Here is a 23,467-nt window from a genome sequence, read left to right on the forward strand (position 1 = left end):
TGTGCTGTGAAATCTGTGTACCACAGCTTTATCTGCTAACAACTTTTAGATTACAACAGAAACTTGCAGTTATCATTTCACTAATAAAAAGATTTCCTTGTAGGGAAAAGGGAAACCAGAAATGCAAAGGTAGGAAGGGAGAAAGAGGGGTCAAAGTTGTCTCCTCTCAAACACCCCTCTTTAGAGTTAACATCTCAGACTCTAGAGCCTTAGTGACTAAGCCAGGTACCCTGTTCTATTTCTTATGTCTAGTGTCATCAATCTCTTCAAACCTATTTCCTAGCCACAGTAACCCTGTCATGTACTTTGAGAAGATGAGATGAGATGAGATAATATACAGAAAGCATGTATCATAGGCCTTGAATGCAGTGTTTTTCTCTTATTATCATCATTATTTTCTTCATAAGGAAAAATAATGAATAATTTGCCAACTTTCTGTTGCCACAGAAAGAAGAAATATTATCCTTAAGCTTCTGACATTACTCTTTCTACAACCCTGGCACAAATTACTATGTTCATATTCCTTGGCATTAGGAAGATAAAGATCTTTTCCTTTTATAAATGTAAAATATCAGACCCTATTTAACAGTAGAAAATAAATAATTTTAAAAGTTGCTGTGTTTATCACTTGCACAGATGAAAGACATCTCTACTTTTTTTAGTTTTTTACTTTCTCCTACATAATAATTTACTTTCTCCAGTGTTACCCATGCCTGTATCCATTCCTGCTAATTCTTGCTAATATCACATAGGTTATTGATTAATATTGATTAACTTCCTATGTGATATTTATGTTAATGATCATTAATATTGTAGTTCATTCATTACAATTCTCTTCCACAAGTCTCTAAGAGTCAGAGTTTAGTGGAAATAAATTCATGACTTAGATGTTTATTATAATCTTTTAGAAGATTGTGAGTTTCTTTTTATAATAACCTTAAAATGAATGGAGGGAACAACCCAAAATGAAAGTAAACACTCTCTAAAATGTACATTAATGTTAACTATTTAATTATATGTTGTAAAAAAGATAACAGAATAATATTTTATAAAATTAATAATTTTTATAAAATTATGAACTTTCAAAACTCTGAAACAATACAATGCATAGGAGTGTCAAGTAAAACTGTAGCTGTTTCCTTTCCTGAAAAAAAGGCCAGTGTGTTCCAGAGTAAAGAGCTTACAGGGCCATCTGAAGCAATGTAAGAGCATACAAAAAAATCACCTAAAATGTTCAACTTCACTTATCATCAGAGAGATGCAAATTAAAATTACAATGAGGTATCACCCCACATCTGCCAGAATGGCTACCATCAACAAATCAACAAACAACAAGTGCTGACAAGGATGTGGAGTAAAGGGAACCCTAACAACTGCTGGTGGGAATGCAGACTGTTACAGCCACTATGGAAACAGTAAAGGCGTTTCTTCAAAAAATTAAAAATGGAACTGTCATTTGACCCAATCATCCCACTTCTAGGAATATATCCTAAGAATCCAGAAACACCAATCAGAAAGAATATAGTATGCACCCCTATGTTCATAGTGGTACTATTTACAATACTAAGATGTGGAACAGCCCAAGTGTCCATCAGTAGTTGAGTGGATAAAAAAAAGCTGTGTTGAACCAACTTTTATGTGTTCTATTCCTTATTCAGAGATAGTCATAAAGTTTGTACAAAATTCCATGAAGATGTTGAAAATCTGAGTAATCAATTCTACAAACAAAAATAAACATTTCACTGCCTGGCCAGGTGGCTCAGCTGGTTGGAGCATTGTCCCGTGCATCCAAAAAAGGTTGGGTTTGATTCCTGGTCAGGGCACTTACCTATGTTGTGGGTTTGATCCCCAGTTAGGGCATGTGTGTGAGCCAACTAATGGATCTCTCTCTAAATAAATAAATAAATAAATAAATAAATAAATAAATAAATAAATAAAATCAATATTCTTGGGTGAGGATTTTTTAAAAAGAAAGAAAAAAATAGACATTTCACTTTATTTTTCTGGAACTCTTTGGTAAAATTTTCTCCCCAGAAAGTAAAATTAAATTTAAAAAGCAAATTTTCAGAATGAATGTAAAAAAAAAAAAAAAAGCTGTGGTACATTTACACCATGGAATACTATGCAGCTATAAAAGATAAGTCTTTATTATCCTTTGACTTAGCATGGAAGGACCTGGAGAGTATTATACTAAGTGAAATAAGCCAGTCAGAGAAACACAAGTATCACATGATCTCACTTATATGTAGAATCTAATGAATAAAACAAACTGATGAATAAAATAGATCCAGAGACATAGAAGCATGGAACAGACTGACCAATCTCAGAGGGAAGAAGGGATAGGGGTGGAAGAGATTAACCAAAGAACGTTTATGCATATATGACAGCCCATGGACACAGACAATAATGAGGTGAAGGCCTGAAGGAGGGGTGTGGCATGGATGGGGTCAAGTGGGGAGGGGAGGAAAGGGGACATCTGTAACACTTTCAACAATAAATATGTTTTTTAAAAAATCAAAAAATCACCTCTGTGAATGTAAAACAAGCAAAACAAAACAGAAAGCTCCTTCACTGAGGAGCCATGAAAGAGGTACAAGCAACTGTGATTATAAACTAAGGACCTGGAAGCTTTCTGATTAGGATATTCCAGAAGTGACAGTGACATAAATCACACAGGGAATTCTAAAAAGCATTTAAAATTAAACTTCGCCTGCTCTCATCTAATGCCACTACAGATTGCTTTTGGTAAATATATACTGAAGAAATATGCTACAAAAGGAAACAAAACATCATTGTGTACTCCTATGACAGGTTAATTGTAAAACTTCAACACAGCCCTTAGATATAACTCAAAGCCCATGGAGAATTTGTGAGAAAAAAAAGCCCCTTTAGACTTTTGACAATACACTGAGAAATTGAAAACATATTTGGCTTTTATCTGCATCACTAAGAAATGACAGGTTATATAGTCATGCAGTCTCAACAATATTGGGTTTTTAGTTACCTCTAAATTCATACTATAACAGTCAATCAATTGTCTTTAGGCAAGAAAAAAAAATAAAACAAATGATTTTCATTTAAAGCTGGCTTTCTTATCTATTCCTAGACATGAAACAATAGATAAATGTACTTTTGTACATGATTACATCTCATTTATGCATATAGATGGGGTATCAATAAATAAAGCTAAAATTCTACCATAGCTTGCATGCCATTAGATTCCTTATGACAACTTCCAAGACTGAAGTATATGAAAAAGTTATTTATCTTTGGAAAGTAACATTTCATTACTAATGGAACACTACAACTATGCTAGCCTTCTTAGATAAGTCTTTGAATATCAATTGCACATGATACTTCCACTACCGCATAACAGGAAGTTCATTCAGCCATATTTTTATTACACTTTATAAACTATTATCTGTGATTCTACTGAGCAAATTCCCTCCTTTTGGAAGCTAAGATATCACTTGGACCTTAGATCTATATATTAAGCCCAATATCCAAATTATCATTCCTTTTAGAGTATATAATTTACCTTGGTAAACAAAGACAAAATAAATAAAAATAATATAAAAGCAAGTTTTACAAGTAAAGCAATATATTGAGTCATTTCGACAAGCTAAATTTTAAGATTTTATAAGATCACAGGTAAAATAAGAACTAAATTGCATATAAGCACCAGCCTCCCCACCTACATAAAAGTTTTTTTAATAAAGAAATTCCACTCAAAAAATATTGTTTGAAATTCAACACAACGTCATTGAGCATATGAGATTTATACCATTACATGAAGCTAAATGAGAACCAGTCTCTTTCTAGGAAATGCTCACAAATAGAGGATGGCAGATGCATAAATAAGTAATTACAATAAGGACATGAATTGTACAATTACAGTATTATGTTTTATACATATCTGAATGCTGTGCTGGCTTTTCAACCTTCCTTGTCAACACAGTGAAACTTAACAGAGATGCCAATAACAACTAAAGAGGAACATGAATCATTCTGAAACCATGAGTAACAAAAGTTAACTCCCACTTTACAGTTGTTAAAATATTTGGCAAGTAAGATGCAAACTAACAATAGAAATAGATTATGGTGCATGAAACACACACATTGCAACTGCCACTCTGCCTGGGAGAGGCAAAACATTGTATATGAAAAAAAGCTTAATATTAAATGATGTCACGCTAAAGAAACTCTGTCTTTACATTCAAAGATCTATGTAACAAGCAATTACTCATTTAACCCTAACCATACTTTGACAGGTCTTCATTTTTTGCTCTTAAGAAACTGAGAATAGTAGTTTCTTGGTTACATGAAAGAAATACTATCTGGCTTGTACAACATATTAATTTGACTCATTCTCCAAATTTAAATCCACAAGGAAGCTCAAATTTGCGTGTGGACAATCTCTGATTTTGTCTTGTTTTGTTTTCTTGTTATGTAATATTGTAAAAAAAATCAAGTAGGTCTTGAGGTGGAGCCTGAGAAGGTACATTTCAAACAATTTTCCAGATGTTTCTGCAGGTTTGGAATAACACTATGAAACTATTGTTTCATGGTGAAGAATGCTAATCATAGAAACAGAGAACACCCGAGAAGGAGGGTCTTAATGTAACAAGCCACCAAATCTTAACAAGAAAAACTACAAGGGTTTTATTTTCCTGAGTCCATAGCTTATATGTGGTCTTGAAACATAATACAAACCTTATCACAGTCCGTTCTCCAAGGCGGAAAATATTCTGTTACTATTGGGAGGTGATTTTAGCAGTGTCAAAAGAAGACCACATAATGTGAGAAATACAAATTTAAAAATCATATAGGAATCTGTTGTAAAGTAAAACTATTACCAATTAGAGCTACTCACAAAACCTTATTCATCTTTGAATTGACGGATGCTTGCAGTTAGCATCTGAAAATAAAATTGATAGCCTCCTCTACTAGTGTGCCAGCTGCAGAGAAGGAGGAATATCTTATTTAACTCTGAGTCAAGCATATGGAAAGAGTTCATTATATGCTCACTGAACAAATATTCATAAAATGTATAATAAATAGATAACTAGATTAACGAATCTAGATTAACTAGATTAATGAATGGATGGATATGAGAGCTAACAGGACACCTGAGTGATTAAATATTCTTCCAAAAGTGGATAATGTATGAAATAAAACAAGATAGTATATGACATGAATCAAACTGGATATTTTTTGCAATTTAAATGAATAATCATTGTGAAAAAGAATATAAAAACATAACCATAATTATGTTTTATTTAATATTAAATTGAATCACTATATAGAATTGTTAATTATTACTAGAGAAAAAAATAATCTACTGGAAACCAGCAACAAACAGGTCATTCCAAAGAAAATTCCCTAAAAGATTATTTCATTATATCTTGGCTTCAGTAGCATTGCCATCTTATGAACGGAAAATGCCTGGCCTCACTAGTCTGACAAGTTTAAGAATCTTACATATTCCAACAGACAGGGGGAAGAAGAGAAAGCATAATAGAGAAGACAACTAATATTTCACATTATCTAGATTTTATTTCCCACTCAGTTTAAAAAAGAATAGCGTGTGACTGCATTAGTCACTTTTTCAGCTTCGCCTTAATGTTTTAAGATATTTTGAAGAGTATTTAAAAGCATACATAAGGGTAAGTTAAATACTCATCATACCAAAATATTAATAGCAGAAAAGAGCTGCATCTGATTTGGATTCTGATCTTAAATAATTTTATTCTCTGATATGCACATGCAGTTGGGGATGTAGAGAAACAGTGAGTTGGAAAGAGTGCTTAGAGTCTAATAGTACCAAGGAAACATGCTCAAGATTGATCCTCATGATTTTCACAATCTCCTAGGAAAAGACCATTCCAGGTATCAAGAAAGCATCAGATGAGCAAATATTCATTCGTGCCTGCATCCAGTAGGTGTTTACTGTGGTTTACAAAATAGAAGAGGAGGTGCTAAGCCCTAAGGCTGTGTACAAAAGCCCAGGTTCAGAAGACAGCCAGGGAACTGCACAGAGAAGGGTTCAGGATGACAAGAGCCACAGCATCCCCATTTCTAGAGCTGATGTGGAAACCTGAAAAGAATAGGTTTTTGCCTGATGGCAAATCAATAGCTATATAGTGGACTGCTACTTCCAAAGGTGAATACAACAACATCTTCTGTCTTACATACTCTTTTAACTCTGTTAATCCCCCTTTAAGTGATGGTGTTGATGCCCCCTTCCCTCGAATCTGGGTGTGCCCTTGCGCCTGCAGATTGAGTGACCTTATGTGACTTCCAGGGCTAGGCATAAAAACGCCACGGACTTACACTTTATTTTTTAAAGATGGAAGCTAACTACCATGCTGTGAGAAACCTACGCAGCCAACCAAGGGGCTGACCTAGAAGAAAACAAGGCCTCTGACCCACAGCCCAGCTTTGCTACCCAAAGTGCCAGTCATGGGAATGAGTGATCCTGAAAGTACATTACCCGCCTCCCACCTGAGGTACCCACCTGAGGTGAGCCATTCCTGCCAAGTTCTGCCCAAATGGGAGATTCATGAGCAGCAAAGTAGTTGTTCTGCTAAGCCACTAACTGGGAATGATTTCTGAGGCATCAGTTAATAAATGATAAAAATCACCAATCACCGTTCTACACTACCGTCATGAAATAAGTAATGAGGACATGGCAATAGAAATATGAGTGGGTTTTGTTTTCAAAACAAGCATTTTATAACTCACATGACAAAAGGTTATGAATTAACTAAGAATGCTATTTTCAAGATACTAGTTGTAAAGTAGAATTTAAATGACCTATAGTTGGGTACACAGTTGGGGTATTAACAAGAAAAACATAATTAAGCAGAGCACATCGCTGACAATACACTTAAGAAGCCGAATATCTACAAATAACAGAAGTGAAAAAATGGGTTCACCCAATAAGATACACACACACACACACACACACACACACACACACACACACAATCTCTAGAGGCCCAGTGCACAAAATTCATGCACAGGAGGGGCATCCCTCAGCCCAGCCTGCACCCTCTCCAATCTGGGGCTCCTCAGGGAATGTCCGACTGCCCGATCCCACAGGGGAGTTGGACATCCCTCTCGCAATCCAGGACCACTGGCTCCTAACCATTCACCTGTTTGCCTGCCTAATGCCCCCAATGGCCCTCCCCTGCAGGCCTGGTCACCCCCAATGGCCCTCCCCTGCTGGCCTGGTCGCCTCCAACTGCCCTCCCCTGCAGACCTGATTGCCCCCAACTGCCCTCCTCTGCTGGCCTAGTCACCCCTAACTGCTGTCCCCTGCCAGCCTGATCACCCATAACTGCCTCTGCCTCGGCCCCCACCAACATGGCTTTGTCCAGAAGGAAGTTGGACGTCCGGAAGATCGATCTGGTCTAATTACCAGATTACCCTGTTATTAGTATAGATACATATATATACACATATATGTACACACATATATATACATATACACACACACATATATATACATATATATTATATGAATATATATGAATATGATCTGCAAAGCAAGAATAAAAAGTGAATCAATAAGATAATTTCATAATTGTCTTATTGTAGACATTAACAAGTGAGTACAAGTATAGTTAAAAACTCATTTGTTGCCCTGGCCAGTGGTTAGAGCATTGGCCCATGAACCAAAGGGTCCCAGGTTTGATTCTCAGTCAAGGGCATGTACTTGGGTTATGGTTTCATTCCCCACCCTAGTGGGGGAGCATTCAGAGGGCAACTAGTTGATATGTCTTTCTCACATAGATGTTTCTCTCTCTCTCTTTCCCTCTCTCTCTTTCTCTCCCCTTCCCTCTCTCCCTCACCCCACCATCTCCTTTCACACACTCTGAAAAAAGGTAAATCATTTGTTTACTGGTTTAAAAACTATAACATAGTTTAGTGAGTCTATCTTTACCAACACTGACTATTTAAAAATTCAATTCAACAGTACCACTGAGGTAAATGTCTCATTAGCATGATTCTCCATTGCAGGGTGGAATGTGTGTGTGTATATCTATACTAATAAAAACCTATGTGGTCGTGATGCCCTCATGCCGCAATAAGCGATCACCAGGAGGCTGCGTGCACAGCGTGCGCACTCGGGTGGGCGGGACTGTGAGCACATGCAGGTGGGTGGGGGCTTGATACTGTGTGCACAGCCTGGAGGTGACGCCTCACAGCTCCGATGCCTGGGGGTCCCCTGGCTCCACTCGGTGCAGAGATGGGACCCCCAGCTCCACCTTACCTCTTTGGGGCAATCCATCGAGGAGGCCCAGATGGGTGAGCGGGGCCTACCTCTTTGGGGCGATCAATAACGGGGCTCCTGCACTGTGAGAGGGCACAGGCCAGGCTGGGGGAACCCCCCCACCGAGCACACGAATTTTGTGCACCAGGACTCATATATATATATATATATATTAAAACCCTAAGCAACCGTTATGGCAGAACAACCAGAACAATTGGTCACTATGATGTACACTCACCACCAGGGGGAGCGCTGCTCAGCCAGAAGCTCACGGCTGGCGAGAGCAGCAGCAGTGGCGGGAGCCTCTCCTGCCTCCATGGCAGCGCTAAGGAGCAGCGAGCCGAGCAGTAAGAAGCAGTGAGCAGGTGGGCGGTAAGGAGTGAGGGTCCCAGACTGCGAGAGGGATGTGTGACTGCCTGTCTAGGCCCCTTCCTACGGGGAGTGGGCCTACACTGGCAGGCAAACATCCCCCAAGGGGTCCCAGGCAGCGATAGGGCACAGGCCAGGCTGAGGCCCCGCTCCCTAGTTGCCAAATTTCATGCCCCAGGCCTCTAGTATATATGTATGTATATATTATATAGTATGTATGTTCATACATTATGTACATATAATCGATGTATTTCATTATCAAAATAACAGCTCTTTGACTGATGCCTTTCAAATAGAACTAAAACTGTGAGGTCAAATAATTATCACATTTTAAGAGTAAAAAAGAATTAAGCAAGTAGAAGTTTAGAATGAAGAAATAATTTTCTAATTTTATAAAATATTAATTTTTTTAGTAAGTTTTATTGATTTTCTACAGAGAGGAAGGGAGAGGGATAGAAAGTTAGAAATATCGATGAGAGAGAAACACCGATCAGCTGCCTCCTGCACACTCCCCACTGGGGATGTGCCCGCAACCAAGGTACATGCCCTTGACCGGAATCGAACCCGAGACCCTTGAGTCCGCAGGCAGACACTCTATCCACTGAGCCAAACAGGTTCTGGCAAAATATTAATTTTTTAAAGCTGGTTGTGATCTTAGTTATTCTTAGTTTAAAGTTGTAACCTGGATTTCCAAAGGCTACATTCAGCTCTCAATATGTCTAAGAAGGAAGGAAGGAAGGGAGGGAGAGAGGGAGGGAGGGAGGGAGGGAGGGAAGGAGGGAGGGAGGGAGGGAGGGAAGGAGAGACAGAACATAAACTCTTCAGTTGCAGAGTTCCTGCCACTCCCTGTATCAGTGATGGCAAACCTATGACACACGTGTCAGAGGTGACACGCGAACTCATTTTTTTTTTTGGTTGATTTTTCTTTGTTAAATGGCATTTAAATATATAAAATAAATATCAAAAATATAAGTCTTTGTTTTATTATGGTTGCAAATATCAAAAAAATTCTATATGTGATACGGCACCAGAGTTAAGTTAGGGTTTTTCAAAATGCTGACACGCCGAGCTCAAAAGGTTCACCATCACTGCCCTATATACTCTGGTCCCATGGGCATTTGAATTAATGATTTTGATCTAGTATACCCACCATTTTACAGGTGAAAAAACTAAAGTCTAAAGAACAATTTCACTAACTGCCCAAGGCACACACATACATTGTTATTATTATTGTATCAGTGATATTTTATAAACTGTTATCAAAATATACATAGATGTTATCATTACTATTTCACATTTGTACTGTAATATGTTCTAGTCCAAAGTATACTCCAATGAAATGTTTGATAAATTACTTAAGTAACTTTCAGCTGGTCACTCCAATTTATTAGACCTTTATTTTAATATATTCATCTAAAATCATTTGTACATGTATTCATGTACATAAAAATCCATTTACCTCCTCATATAATTGGATTATCTTTATTATCATCATAAAAGGAATAAAATACTAAAAGCATAAGTAAGCAGAAAAAGATTCCAAGGAAAGAGGGAGGAAGGGAAGGAGACCTAAAGGGGGCAGCAGTGGCAGGGAGAGGGAGAGAGAGGTAGAGAGAGGTACTTGGAGAAAGGAGGGTTCTCTTTTCAATGTTCTTGCCTGTGTGTGTGTGTGTGTGTGTGTGTGTGCGCGCGCGCGATTAATAAAAAGGTTTAAAAAGATTCTTCAATTGACAAAAATCTTCACCTTAAAAGGTCATTTCTTCATTTCTGTTTAAAAGGAAACTAGTAATCTCAATTCTGCATTGCAAGCAAAATCACTTGTCTTGAATCATATAAACAAGTAATAGGTGGAGGATTTTTCTCAATATTCAAAAGCAGACCATAAAACACCAAAGGAATTACAGAATGGCCTGTGTGCAAACCAGGTATGCCTCCTGAACAAGGATGTTTTAAATAAAATCAAACAAGTTTAACATAATAAGGACCCATGCAGATCATCTTTTATTACCCGGAGTGCTTGGAATAGTCATAATGCAGCAACCGTATGACGTCTGGTTTCATGCTTAAATTTAGTTTATCTGAGCCAGAATGTCAGACTGGCTGTCAGCAGAAGAGATCCTCAGACATTAATGTTCTTAGCACTGCATTATCACTTGAAAGGAGACAGATCTAAAGTCTTAAGAGCTTATATCTGACACATCAGGATTGCTTAGGAATGAATACCTACACTAGACAATAAAAGACCTGAATGATATTCCTTAAAAGATAGGAGTATCATGGAGAGGAGAGACTATAAACAAAACAGTGTCTGTTCTGCTATTTTCTACTATTTAGAAAACAAAACAAACAAAAATCTGGCAACATCTTAATGCCATTAGAAGCCTTTACAGCAACAAAACCTTTCATACATATTTTTGAACTATCTACTATTATGCACAAGGCATCTCTGCCTGTATCTCATTCCCACAGAAATGGAAACCATCCAGGAAACCACTCAACTCACATTTTCCGCTTGCCCTGAACACATTTGTGGAAACTAGTCTCTTCTACCCATTTTAATAATCGCAAGCTTCCTTCCTGTGAGAAATGACTTGCTCTGTGAACATCATTTCTTTCTACCAAGAAGCCAATCTCTAGCAGGTCCCCTACTCACAAGATACTTTTTGTTCCTAAGAAAAAAAGGAAGTTATAATTTTGATGATGCTATTTCACTCACATATCTAAAATGCTACACTTGCATTTTTCTTAATATTTCAAAGACTTTGTTTACATAATAGTCAGTGTGCTGTAGCAAATAAAGTTTGAACTAGGAATTAGAAGGCTTGGATTACATCTCCTCACATCTCTTACCAGTTTTTGATATTAGGCAAATTGTGTAATTTTTTAGATCTGTTTCCCCATCTGTGAAGCTGGAAGAAAAACTGTGCTTACATGAATGAATGTAAGATTAAACCAAACAAATATATGAAAACTTCTGGAAATTTAAAGTACTATATTTGTGACATTTGTGTAATTGGTATAATAAGTGATATTCTTTGATTGATTCTTTATCAATCAATCTCTCACATTTTTCTTGCTAACAAATTTGTCCAGTTGGCAATAGCCCTGACTCTAGCAGGTATATAATGATTGGTTTAAGCTGATCATAGGGATCTCAAACACCTATGCCTAGGATTTGTCTGTGGGGATGGTTATTAAATTCATTTCTGTTATTTTCATGATTAGCTAGTTTGTTAATATTAATAGGAAGAAAGCAAAGGGTAGGACAGACATTACAAACATGGTCATCTGGATAGCTTCACCAGGAAGCTATAGCTTCATGCCCCTCATGGAATCACCAGTCCACCTGCAAACCCCTGGGGAAAAGAATCAAGGGGAGAGATGGGCCCATGTGCAGTGAAGTCAAGGTGATGTAGGGAAGGTGCTTGCCTATGAGTCTAGCCTGGGAAAAAGACCAGGGGTAGGAGGGTAGAGCCATTGCAAGTACATGAAATCTTGGAAGGATAAAATCCCCTGAGTCCCCTCTCTCTTGTGCTCTTGTCCTCTTGCATTCTCTTGCTTCGTGATCCACACTCACCGCTCTCGGATCACCTACCATGTGGCCGGGGTTGGAAAAAAGGCCACAGGCTAACCTGACAGCTCAGGGAAGGCCTGCATTGTGGTTTTGCAAACTCCAAGAACTAAGGTAACCACAAAGGATGGTCTAAAATTAAAACTTTAACTAAAAGCAGTTTATAGTGGGTAGTCATGTCCTAGGCCAGTATCTTCCCTGACAAAAGCCAATCTTTACCTTAACTGAGCCTATTGGCATTTTTGTATCTAAGATAACATGCCTGTGAAATGTCAGAGTAACTTGTGACTTCCCTTTTTCCGGATCTCTCAGGGCACAGCCAATGCACCTGGGCTCCAGGACTGAGACCACAAATTCCTTCATTGTTATTGTTATCCTGTTAATTGTTGACTCTTAACTATCCTGCACCCACCTAAGTAAAAGAAGCATGTGTCTATCATTTACGTTTTATCCAACCCCCAAGGTCCCCCGCCCTTTGCTTTCTCTCGCCTCCCTAATCTGTCACTAAAGGATTACATGTAACCCACTTACTTCTCCTCCTTTGATTGTGAAGCATACAAGGTGAGAAACCACCACTGTCTGAAGCATTATCCCAATACTTTCAGATTCTGCTTCCCTACAACTGTCCACAGTTTGGCTCAAATAAACTCACAAAAATTTTTATAGGTTTGAATGTTTTCTTACGTTAACAGGCCTTACGCAGCCCGAAAGCCTATGGCCATACGGACCCCTCACACAATGGCTGCAGCTGGGGACACAAGTTAAGCTAGCCGATGGTGGGATGGACTGGACCTTAATATGGAGCAGAAATTCTGGGCAGTGGCCCTAATTCTAGCCCGGCTGAACACATGGCTGGACTTCCTTCAAGGAAAAAGAGAGATGGGATGGGACCTTGGAGGGGAACCTCCTTATGTTGACATCAGCAATAGAGCTTTCCACAAAACCCATCCTCCTGTGGGGGCCTCAGGGAATTCTTTTCCCCGTGGCACCCCAAGAACTCCACTTCCAATGATAACATTTCTAGTCAAAGAAATATAAGGGAATGTGCCTGGTACTTATTTCTAGGAAAGATTTTCCTCCATATGTGAAGAAGTCACCTCTGTCATCTGCATTTCCTTCATTTCTGCTTTGGACACCAACAAGGGAAGATCTAATGCCTCCACCTTGTGACTAAAATTAGGTGAGTCTGAGAACAGAGCAAACATGCTGAAGAGAGAACAGGCAGATAGAAATATTGGATCCCAGATGACACCAATAGGACAGATACTTTATTACTGATGTATGTGATTAGGAAGCAATAGCCTTGATGCCTCCCAAGAGGAAACCTTAATCTCCTCTCCAGCATCAGCCAAAAAGCATGGTTGTTGGCCTACTTATCTACCGAAGCATCCTATATAATAAAAGGCTAATATGCAAATAGACTGAATGGAGGAACAACCTGTCGCTATGACATGCGCTGACCACTAGGGGCGCACGTGGAACATGGTGGGCATCAACTATGCTGGGATGGCGGAGCAGATCAACAGGGGCACCAGACTAAGGCGGGACACCAGTCGCTGTCATCAGGGTGAGCCTCTGGTGATTACTGAAAATTCTTTGCTCCCACTTGGTGCTTGCACCTGCTGCTGGTGCTGGCCCAGCTCGCATCTGCAGCTGGCGCTGCCGCTCATACCCTCTGCTGGCGCCCGACGCTGGTCCAGATTGTCCTTGAGGGCTTCTCCACCTCCCCCTGCTCCTGAGGGGCAATTGGGACAGTAGCCACTGCTTGCACCTGCTGATGGTGCCAGCTCCACTTGCACCTGCTGCTGGAGCTGGCCCCAATCGCTCCACGTTGTCAGTGGGTGAGAGCGGAGCCATCAGCCTGTGGGAGCAGCAGCGGCGGGAGCGGGGCTGCCGGCAGACAGGGGACCAGGGGCTGCGGCAGGAGGGGCTGGGAGGGGGCACGGAGGATGGGCCAAGACCCGCACCTGTGCCCACAGCAGCCTCTCAGCCCATAGTTCCTTTCAAGGTGCATGAATTCATGCACTGAGCCCCTAGTATATTATAATAGGCCATAAGTGCTTTTTTAAATACTAAATATATAAAATAAAGTAACCCCATTTTAAAAACTTTAAAAACATCAAAAGAAAAACTAAGGCTATCTTGTTAGGAGGTAACCCTTCCTGAGAAATACACAAAAATCAGAAGCCATACAAATATACTATGCAATGAAGGAAATCTTTGAAAAGCTGAAAGATGCAATGTGTACTGAAGACCTTATGTGCTACCTATGCAAGAGAGAATTACTAATCAGAATATATATTTCCTGAAAATTAATGTAAGAAAGACAAGTTACTTAATAGAAAATAAACAATCCATAGAAGAAATACAAATGCCCAATAAATATGTGAAAACAATACCATAACTCACCAATATCAAAGAGAAATATTAAATAAAGTACATATGAGACTTTTTAAAACCTCATGAAACCAAGATAAATGATGTGATGTAGCACTGGAATGATGCAGGGAAGCTAATTCACATACTTTGGTTGCAGTATAAATTACTACAGAAGTAAAATTTGGCCACCTCTGCCCAAATCTAAAATGTTAATACCCTTTATATTTATTGTTTTTGTCTATTTTTCTTGAGGTATGTCCTATGTAGTAAGGTAGAGCTTGTCAATCACAGCATTGGGCATGCATTACTATGAATTTCTCACCCCCTTCCTTGCTCTGAAAATGTTAAAATTTAGGCACATAACAAAAGTGGATGAAGTCCCATTGAAAAATTTTCACATGATTCCTGAAAGACAGAGAATTCCTGCATTAAGTTAATGCATGTAAGGGCCACGTAAGCCTAAATCAGCTGGTGGCCATCTTTTCTGACATGTGGAGAGATCTTCTCTGAGAATAAATTTCACAGAGGAGGGCAGACCAGAGATCCAGAAACATCTAAAAACTTAGAACTTGGATCTTTCCAAACATTAACCTGGTTTACCTCAGAAACCTTACTGAAAGGAGTTTTAGGGGTCACATAGGCAGGTTTAGAGAGCTTTAGGAATAAAGAGGGTCCATGGGGGAGGACTACAAAGGTGAGGGCTTGGAGCTGCAAAAAGGCATACATTCACAGAGATTTTTTTTTTTAAAAAAAAAGGTCCCACAGGATAAGGGGAAGACATCCATTCACAGAAGATAGGGAAAGCCAAATGGGAGAAAGAGGAAAACAGATTTTCACAGGAGACAAAGAATTCTACCACTGAAGCGGGAGAAAAGGAGGGGGCACCACGTGGGGTTTGAGCTTTGAAGTTGGTATGGTGACCAATCAGAAGGGAGCCTCAAGTGACAAAGGACTGCAGCCTTTATAAACCTTGTGTCCATGGCTTCATTCTTAGAATCCATTTGGACAAGAACCCGGGGAAGAAACCACCCTTGCATCCTGCTCAGGCAAAACCACCCAACTCATTACTTCTTTTAAACAATAGGTGTGTTATTTTCCTTTGTTTACTTGAGCATCTCATTTAATTTTATTTGTACTTCTCTCAGTTGCTTCTTAAAAATGCTAACATACTCAAATATTCTCACATTTTCAAAATAAATTGTGTATTTTATGTTGCATTGAATTATATACATATATATGTTATAGATTGCATATTAAATTGTATACATATATAATTTTAATAGCAAAAATCTGGAAACAATCTAAATGTCCATCTAAAGGAAGAGACTGGTTGAACAAATGGTGGTTCATTCATCTAACATTTAAAAGGCATTAAAAATAATGAGGCAGACCCATAAGTCTTGCAAGGAAATTTTCCCACATATATTGATTCATGAAAAGCAGAGTTGTAATACAACATGTGCCACATGATAACACTTAGATTTCTCTAAATGTTATATCCTTATATTACATAATTGATAGAAAAGCAATAGTAAGATACAGATGGACAGTTCTTATCTCTAAGTTCGGAAGTAGAAAATAAGACAATTTTCTTTTTATGAGACATTTCTCATTTCCTTCTGCTTCGCAGATACTGCATTCTTCTACGAATTGAAAATGTGTGGCAACCCTGTGTCAAGCAAGTTTAGCAGTGCCAATTTCCCAACAGCTTTTACTCACTTCATGTTCCTGTGTCACATTGTGGGCATTCTTGCAGTATTTACAACGTTTTCATTATTGCATTTGTTATGGTGATCTATGACCAGTTACTACTGTAATTGTTCTGGGAAACTACAAACTGTGCCCACACAAGGCAGTGAACTTAATCAAGAAATGTTTGTGTTATGACTGTTTAACTGCCTGGCTATTCCTTCCTTTCTCTCCTTCTCCTTGGGCCTCCCTATTCCCTGAGACATGTAACTATTGGAATTAGGCCAATTAATAATTCTACAATAATCTTCAAATATTCAAGTGAAAAGAAGAGCCTCATATCTCTGACTTCAAATAAAAAGATAGAAATGCTACCCAAAATAAGCCAGTCAGAGAAAGACAAGTATCACATGATTTCACTCATATGTGGAATCTAATGAACAAAATAAACCCAGGAACAAAATAGATCCAGAGACACAGAAGCATGGAACAGACTGTGGAATCCCAGAGGGAAGGCAGGGGAAGGTGGGGAGGGTGGGTGGGTGGGAAATCAACTAAAGAACTTGTATGCGTATATGCATAACCCATGGACACAGACAATAGTGTGGTGAAGGCCTGAGGCAGGGAGTGGGGACAAACTAGAAGGGGACCAAGGGGGGCGGTGGAGACAAGAAGGGGGCATATGCAATACTTTTAACAATAAAGATTTTAAATAAATAAAAAATAAATTTTAAAAAGATAGAAATGATTCAACTTAGTGAAGAAGGCGTGTCAAAAGCTGAGAAAGAACAAAAGCTAGATTTCTTGCACCAGTTCGACAAATTGTGAATGCAAAGGAAAAGTCCTTGAAGAAAATTAAAAGTGCTCCTCCAGGGAACACATAAATCATAAGAAAGTGAAACAGCCTTATTGCTGATACAGAGAAAATGTTAATGAACAGAAGACCAAAGCAGCCTCAATGTGTCCTTAAGACAGAGCTTAAGCTAGAGCAAGGCCCTAACTCTCTGCAATCCTGTGAAGCCTGGGGAAGTAAGGAAGCTGCATAAGAAAAGTCTGAAGCTAGCAGAGTTTAGTTCATGAGGTCTGAGGAAAGAAGCCATCTCCTAACATAAAAGTGCAAATTGAAGCAGCAAGTGCTGATGTAGACGCTGCAGCAAGTTGTGCAGATGATCTAGCTAAAATAATTAATGAAGATGACTATGTGGTAGGCAGTTAGGCACTAGAAGAGCAAGAATGGTGGGCCAGGTACAAAAGGTCACCAGGGCAAAAACCCCAGGTGCCAAGTGATGGACAATTGTAGGGTGGTGTGTAACAGGGCTCAGCCAAGACTGGAACAGGGTCGCCTGACTGCTATCCTGAGACACAGTTTAGTTGACTATGCCATCCTATATAATAAAAGCCTATTATGCCAGAAAGAATCTACACATATATTTAAAACAATTATTAAAATCCATTATAAATATGTAATTCATGAGGATTATCTATCTAGGGCAAGAAGGAAATTTACAACTCAAAATTAGAAAAAAATGTGTACCTTATTTTACCACATTAACATAATGATCAAGGCTATTTATAGTGTTCTGCATGCTTTCAAAAATATTTTTTTCCTCCAATACATTATATATTATATTGTGCCAAGGAGTCAGAATTGAAAACAAATATATGAAATGTTTACCATGTAGTTTATGAAAACTATTAGTCAGACATAGGATAGAGCATTAATTTTATTGAGATAATGCACAATTTATGGGAAATGTGTACAAAAAGCTTATGCCTTGTCTAAAAATTAAAAATATTACTGTAGAAAACACTTGCTTTCCTTTTAGTTTTGAGCAGGCATTTAAAATTAAATAAAATGATAAATATCACAATATATCTTTGAGGTTTTGCATTGTTTCAAAATAAAATTGTGTACCATGCGTTTCATTTTCTCCCTGCGACTCTTCCTTTCTCTTCCCTAAGGCGTGGATAACAAATAAGCAGCACGTTTTTAACAGTTGGCATCCTTCATGTATACCATACTGTGAAAAAGTAAAGTCACATTTTCTTGAACTAGAGAATAGAGCTTAGTCTGTCTTCTCCAAAACCTTCATGTTACGTCTTCATTAACATATATAATTCCAAGAACAGCATTTCATACTACTTTCTATGGTGGAACTGACTTCTAGAAAACTGTTTAACTGAGGTTTCAATGGAAGTCTTTCTATAAGCTTTTGAAGTTGTATAATCTTAAATGGGATTCCATGGAGAATCCCTTTTATGCATCATGGCAAACAAACCTATCAAGTATTTATCAAGAATAAAACTTAAAAGTCTATTGAGGTCTTCCACATGCTGACCATGACTGAATGAAATCAAAACACTCCTGTGGAAAGGAAGCTCATGAAGGGCCAAATCAGGACCTACAGAGACTAGACTATAAATATAAGCCAGGGTGTAGTTTAGACACCCAGTGTCTGTGCACATGCAGAAACTCCCATGCTTGCAGGTGGCACATGAGATTGGCCAAAAGGCAAAGGAAACTTTGCTGGGTAACTTTAAAAATGTTATTCAAAAATTGTAAAACAAGTGGGTGTGGTAGTTATGGAATGGGCCAGTCCAGGGTTGAATTCCTGCTCTATCATTTACGGTTCTGTGAACTCGGACAAGAACCTTTAGTTCTCTGAAGCTTTTATTAAAATAATGGCAACACCTACCTCAGTAGTCATTGTTCATTGAAATTGAGTTTTACATTGGCTTTTATTGATACAAAAATATGACTACATGGAGTTTTGATTCTGTTCCTTGAAGAAACAGTTGTTTCACTACTTCTAGGAGGTTCAGTACATCATTGAATAATTTGATCATCTGCACTAAAATACAGCTCTAAGGCATGACATCTCTCAGGGTGTTCAGAGCCTACTCGTAATCAACTTCTTGACATCTTGGGTCCTGAGGAAATGTTTTTAAGGATATATGATATTTTAAAGGGGAAAAAAATCTCAAATAAACATTTCTTAATCTTTAAATTCCTCTATCACAGAATTCCACTTTCCTTTCTCTCTATACTTTTTTTTTTCAACCATCTTCTTTATGAAAGTAAGGTGCTAAGCCACAAACAGCAGCCACTGCACCTAGGCCTTTATTTAGGAATCTTTACTGAGCACTTCCTATTGAAACCGTAATTTTTAGGGGTGAAAAAGGCAGTTTTTAGCAAATTTTAGAAATTAAGGGGACCATGGAAGAGACACAGGGCTGCAGAGCAGCAGAAGGTATATTTCCATAGAATAGGGAAGCTGAAAACCTGCAATAGGTATATTTCCATAGAATGAGGGAGCTGGGAACAGCAAAAGGTCTATGTTTACAAAATAAAGAGAAGACCTTCATCCAGAAGGAGAAGAAGAAAGCCCAAAGGGAATAGGATAACAATAAGGAAGGATGGGGGTGGGGGAGAACTTCACATGTCCCATGTAAGGTTCAACCTTTGAACCCAGGAGTTACTATAGTAACCAGTCTAAGGGCATAGTGACCAATCAGAGGGATATTAAGGCACAAAGATCTACAACCTTTATAAACCGTGGAAAGGAAAGTCAGGGGGATCCTTTCCCCCTCCCCACGTGGAAGTCCGTTCTGTGGGACTCTTTCCCCCTCCCCACATGGGAGTCTGTGCTGTTAAATTCTTTCTCTTTCCCTACGTGGGAATCTGTACTTGTACTTCAATAAATCTCCACTTTTACTATACCATCTTCCGTCCGTGGATTCATTCTTCGACTCCGGCGGACAAAGAGCCCAGGAACCAGTCTGCCCAGGAGAACACCATGTGTTCCACTCCAAAAATCTCGCTTCAACTATGGGCCAGGCTTCGACCACGCCCTTAATACACACACATACTCCATCCAAAATATTTTGTGTGAGGGACAAATATTTATTGTGCACCTAGGAAGTTCTAGGCATTTTACATATATTATCACATTTAATATTCACAAAAATACTAATTATGACTATTCTCATTTCACACATGAGAAAAATCAGGATCTCAGAAGATAGGCAACTTGCTGAAGGCCACCTTGCCTCAATACTGCCTTTCCTGTTACATTCTCTCTTTGTCCCTCAGATTACTACTAGGGCTGCCCTGATGGCCTCAGAGACAGGTGAGTCTTATTGGGACTGAAATTGATGTGTTAACACCTGAAGACAGACAGTTAGGGAAGGTGGTATAATAATCAGACACATTCCAAGGACATGTGTTTCCCGCTCCTCGTCTTTACCTTGGCCACCCAGTTCTTATACCCGCCCCCTTCTCTCTCTCTCTCTCTCTTTCTCTCTCTCTCTCTCTCTCTCTCTCTCTCTCTCTCTCTCTCTCTCTCTCTCTCTCTCACACACACACACACACACACACACACACACACACACACACACACACACACGGTAACAGTTTTGCTAGGATTAGAACTAAGAGCACTGGGCTCCCCCTTCAGCATCCAAAATGAACAAAAGGATATACTATGCCAACTATGCATAATCTTGTCTATCTGTCCTTATATTTACAGGCATAGGAAAGAGCTTAACTAATTAAATTCCATGCAGGAAACCAGGCACCTAAGAAAGAAGTGAAAGTATAATAATTTGTTTCTAAGAATTGCAGCCCCAGGGAATGCTACTGGGAAGTGCAGAAAATGAGACGCCTATCAAGTTAAAGGGACAGATGTTATATAATGACATAACTAGAATTCCTACCAATTTCAATACAACTTTTATTATGAAATATATTCTTTCTTTTGCTTTCTGACATACTGACAAGAACCAACAGCAGTAAGAAAAGGGGAGTTATCAAATAATTCCATTCCCTGAAGAGAAAAATTAGAATTTGACTGACATGTAGGAATTAGGGTCAAGACAAATCTTTAAAGGAGCCACACAGAAAACAGTGTTGCCCCTAGCCAGGCAGCTGGCTTCTGTCCACACCTGACTCAGCACAGCCATGTAAACAGTCAATGCTTAATGAACATGACCAGCACAAATACACGAGGGTCAGTGAAAAAAGCACTAAACTTCTGGTCAGAAGTTTTAGATCTTTGGAACAAATACTAAAAAGATACTAATCTGTCTATTTCTTTCACTTTAAAAAAAATGATAATAGATAAGCATGGTTGTAAACATAACATAAATTAATTATTAAATAGCAGCAATGACTAATTCTATGTCATTTCCAGGTTACAAAGCAATTTTTCCTATAAAATAAACTGCATACAAATCACACAAGCCTTATATTGGAAATTATAGCTTACACCATTTCATGTAAGGGAAAACTGAAGTATTTTAGGTATTATTAATCTCCTGGAATTTTTAGGTGAAAAAGAGAGGTTTACCCCCTCCCCAAGGGCTCTGCAAAGAAAGGTAATAAATATAGTGTCAGTGTCATCATGTTTAAAACTGTCCCCAGTACCAAAAGCCAAGGAAATAGTACTTGTTGAACTTACAAATGCAAATGTTATGTCCCTCTCTCTTTCCTACCAACCTCCACACCTCCATACTTATGTCCTTTTAAAAATGGTTTCTAAGTGTTGAACATCTTCTACCATTACCTCCCACCATTTTTCCTACCTTTGGTATTTCTGTTAAATTCCTTTTCTTCTTTTCTCTGATCCTTCTTTCCTATTCTATACCCTTTCCTTCTCCATTGCTCTGACCTTGAATTTATCTATACATTCATTCATTTATCCACCTATTCATTCATGCAATCAAGCACCAACTATATGTCATTACTACACTAAGCAGGATGTGAGGGATGATGAACTAAGACAAAAGTGATCACTATAGTCACTATCTTACACTCAAGCAAAAAACATAGTAAATTATTGACACATAAGGTATTTTTAACATCTACTGTGTGACAAGCTATCAGATATATTTACTGGAAACTATGAGCAGAAAGAGGGAATCCCACTCTGGTGGCCATGAAGAAGACATCCTCAGAGAAGTATCTTTTGAGCTGAGTTGAGAAACGAGTTAAGATTAACTCAGCAGAGTTAATCTCCAGGAACCCTCCAGGAAGAGGAAAGGAAAGCAGCAAAGCAGCAGGGCGTTCAGGAAACCAAAGGAAGGCTTCTGTTGCTAGACTCTGAGTGCTGCAGACTTAGTTGAGGCTGTTGACAAGGAACAAATCACTTAGTTGTTAAAGATGCTGTCTTTTTCTCCTAAGGAAAGTGACAAGATGAAAATGCTCCTTTTTTTTTTACTCTAAACTTAAAATTCTACCAAAAATAAGGCTTTCTTGATTATTTATGCGATATGCTACATACCTTTTCCACTCCTTGCTCTATTATTCTATTGTCCGTGGCCTCTTAACAAAACAAAGTGAACTTCTGAATAAGGGTTCAGATCCTAGGTGTACTGGCTCCCCAAGAAAACATAGTTTAGCTGCATTCTCAGTTCCTGACCACGGAGAGCATTTACTTCTGAGCGCGGCCAATATGTGCTATGGACTACTTCCCTGATATATACAAAAATATATGCATGTATTTTGAAGTATATGTCCAGGATAAATTACAACAGATAAAATCTTAAAATGTACAATAAAATGGATCTGAGGCAAAAGTCCACATTATATGTTCAAGTCATCATTGCTACATATTTAATTCATTTTACATTCTACAATGATTGTTTCAAAATCAAAATTTAAAATTCAATCAGTTAACAGTTAAAAGGAAACAACTCAGTTAAATAGACTTATTGAAAAACACACTTATTTCATGAATTTGAATGAATATAGAATGCAAAAGAATTGGTAGGTAGGTAGGTAGGTAGGTAGGTAGGTAGGTAGGAAGAAGAAGGCAGCAGTAAAGTAGGAAGAGTCTCATAATTGAACTTTCATTCCTTTACTTCTACTGGGAAACACCCATACACATATACACACATGCATACACACACACACACACACACACACACACACACACACACACATTCTCTCTTGTCTTCTACACAAACATGAAAATGGAGAGTAAACAAGAATATATGGTATATTTCTTACTTGTGAACTAGGTGAACAAGAATGCAATTATGCATCTACTAGATTGCGAGGCCTCTACTAGGTGGAAGTTTCCCAGGTCACATGTGAGAGGTATATATATTCTCAGGTTTGGACGAATGTATATCCTTCCAAGTTCTATACCTTACAGACATGACCCTGGATTCAGAAGTTA

At 38.5% G+C, this 23,467-nt stretch overlaps 1 long non-coding RNA gene across 1 annotated transcript in view; it reads right to left on the reverse strand.

Annotated features, from left to right (window-relative positions):
* LOC118667613 overlaps positions 1-23,467 on the reverse strand; it is a 456,871-nt gene that overhangs the window by 398,624 nt on the left and 34,780 nt on the right. The gene's annotated exons all lie outside the window — the stretch shown is intronic.

The sequence above is a fragment of the Myotis myotis genome, unplaced genomic scaffold (genome assembly GCF_014108235.1).
Source record: "Myotis myotis isolate mMyoMyo1 unplaced genomic scaffold, mMyoMyo1.p scaffold_m19_p_12, whole genome shotgun sequence".
Classification (NCBI taxonomy): domain Eukaryota; kingdom Metazoa; phylum Chordata; class Mammalia; order Chiroptera; family Vespertilionidae; genus Myotis; species Myotis myotis.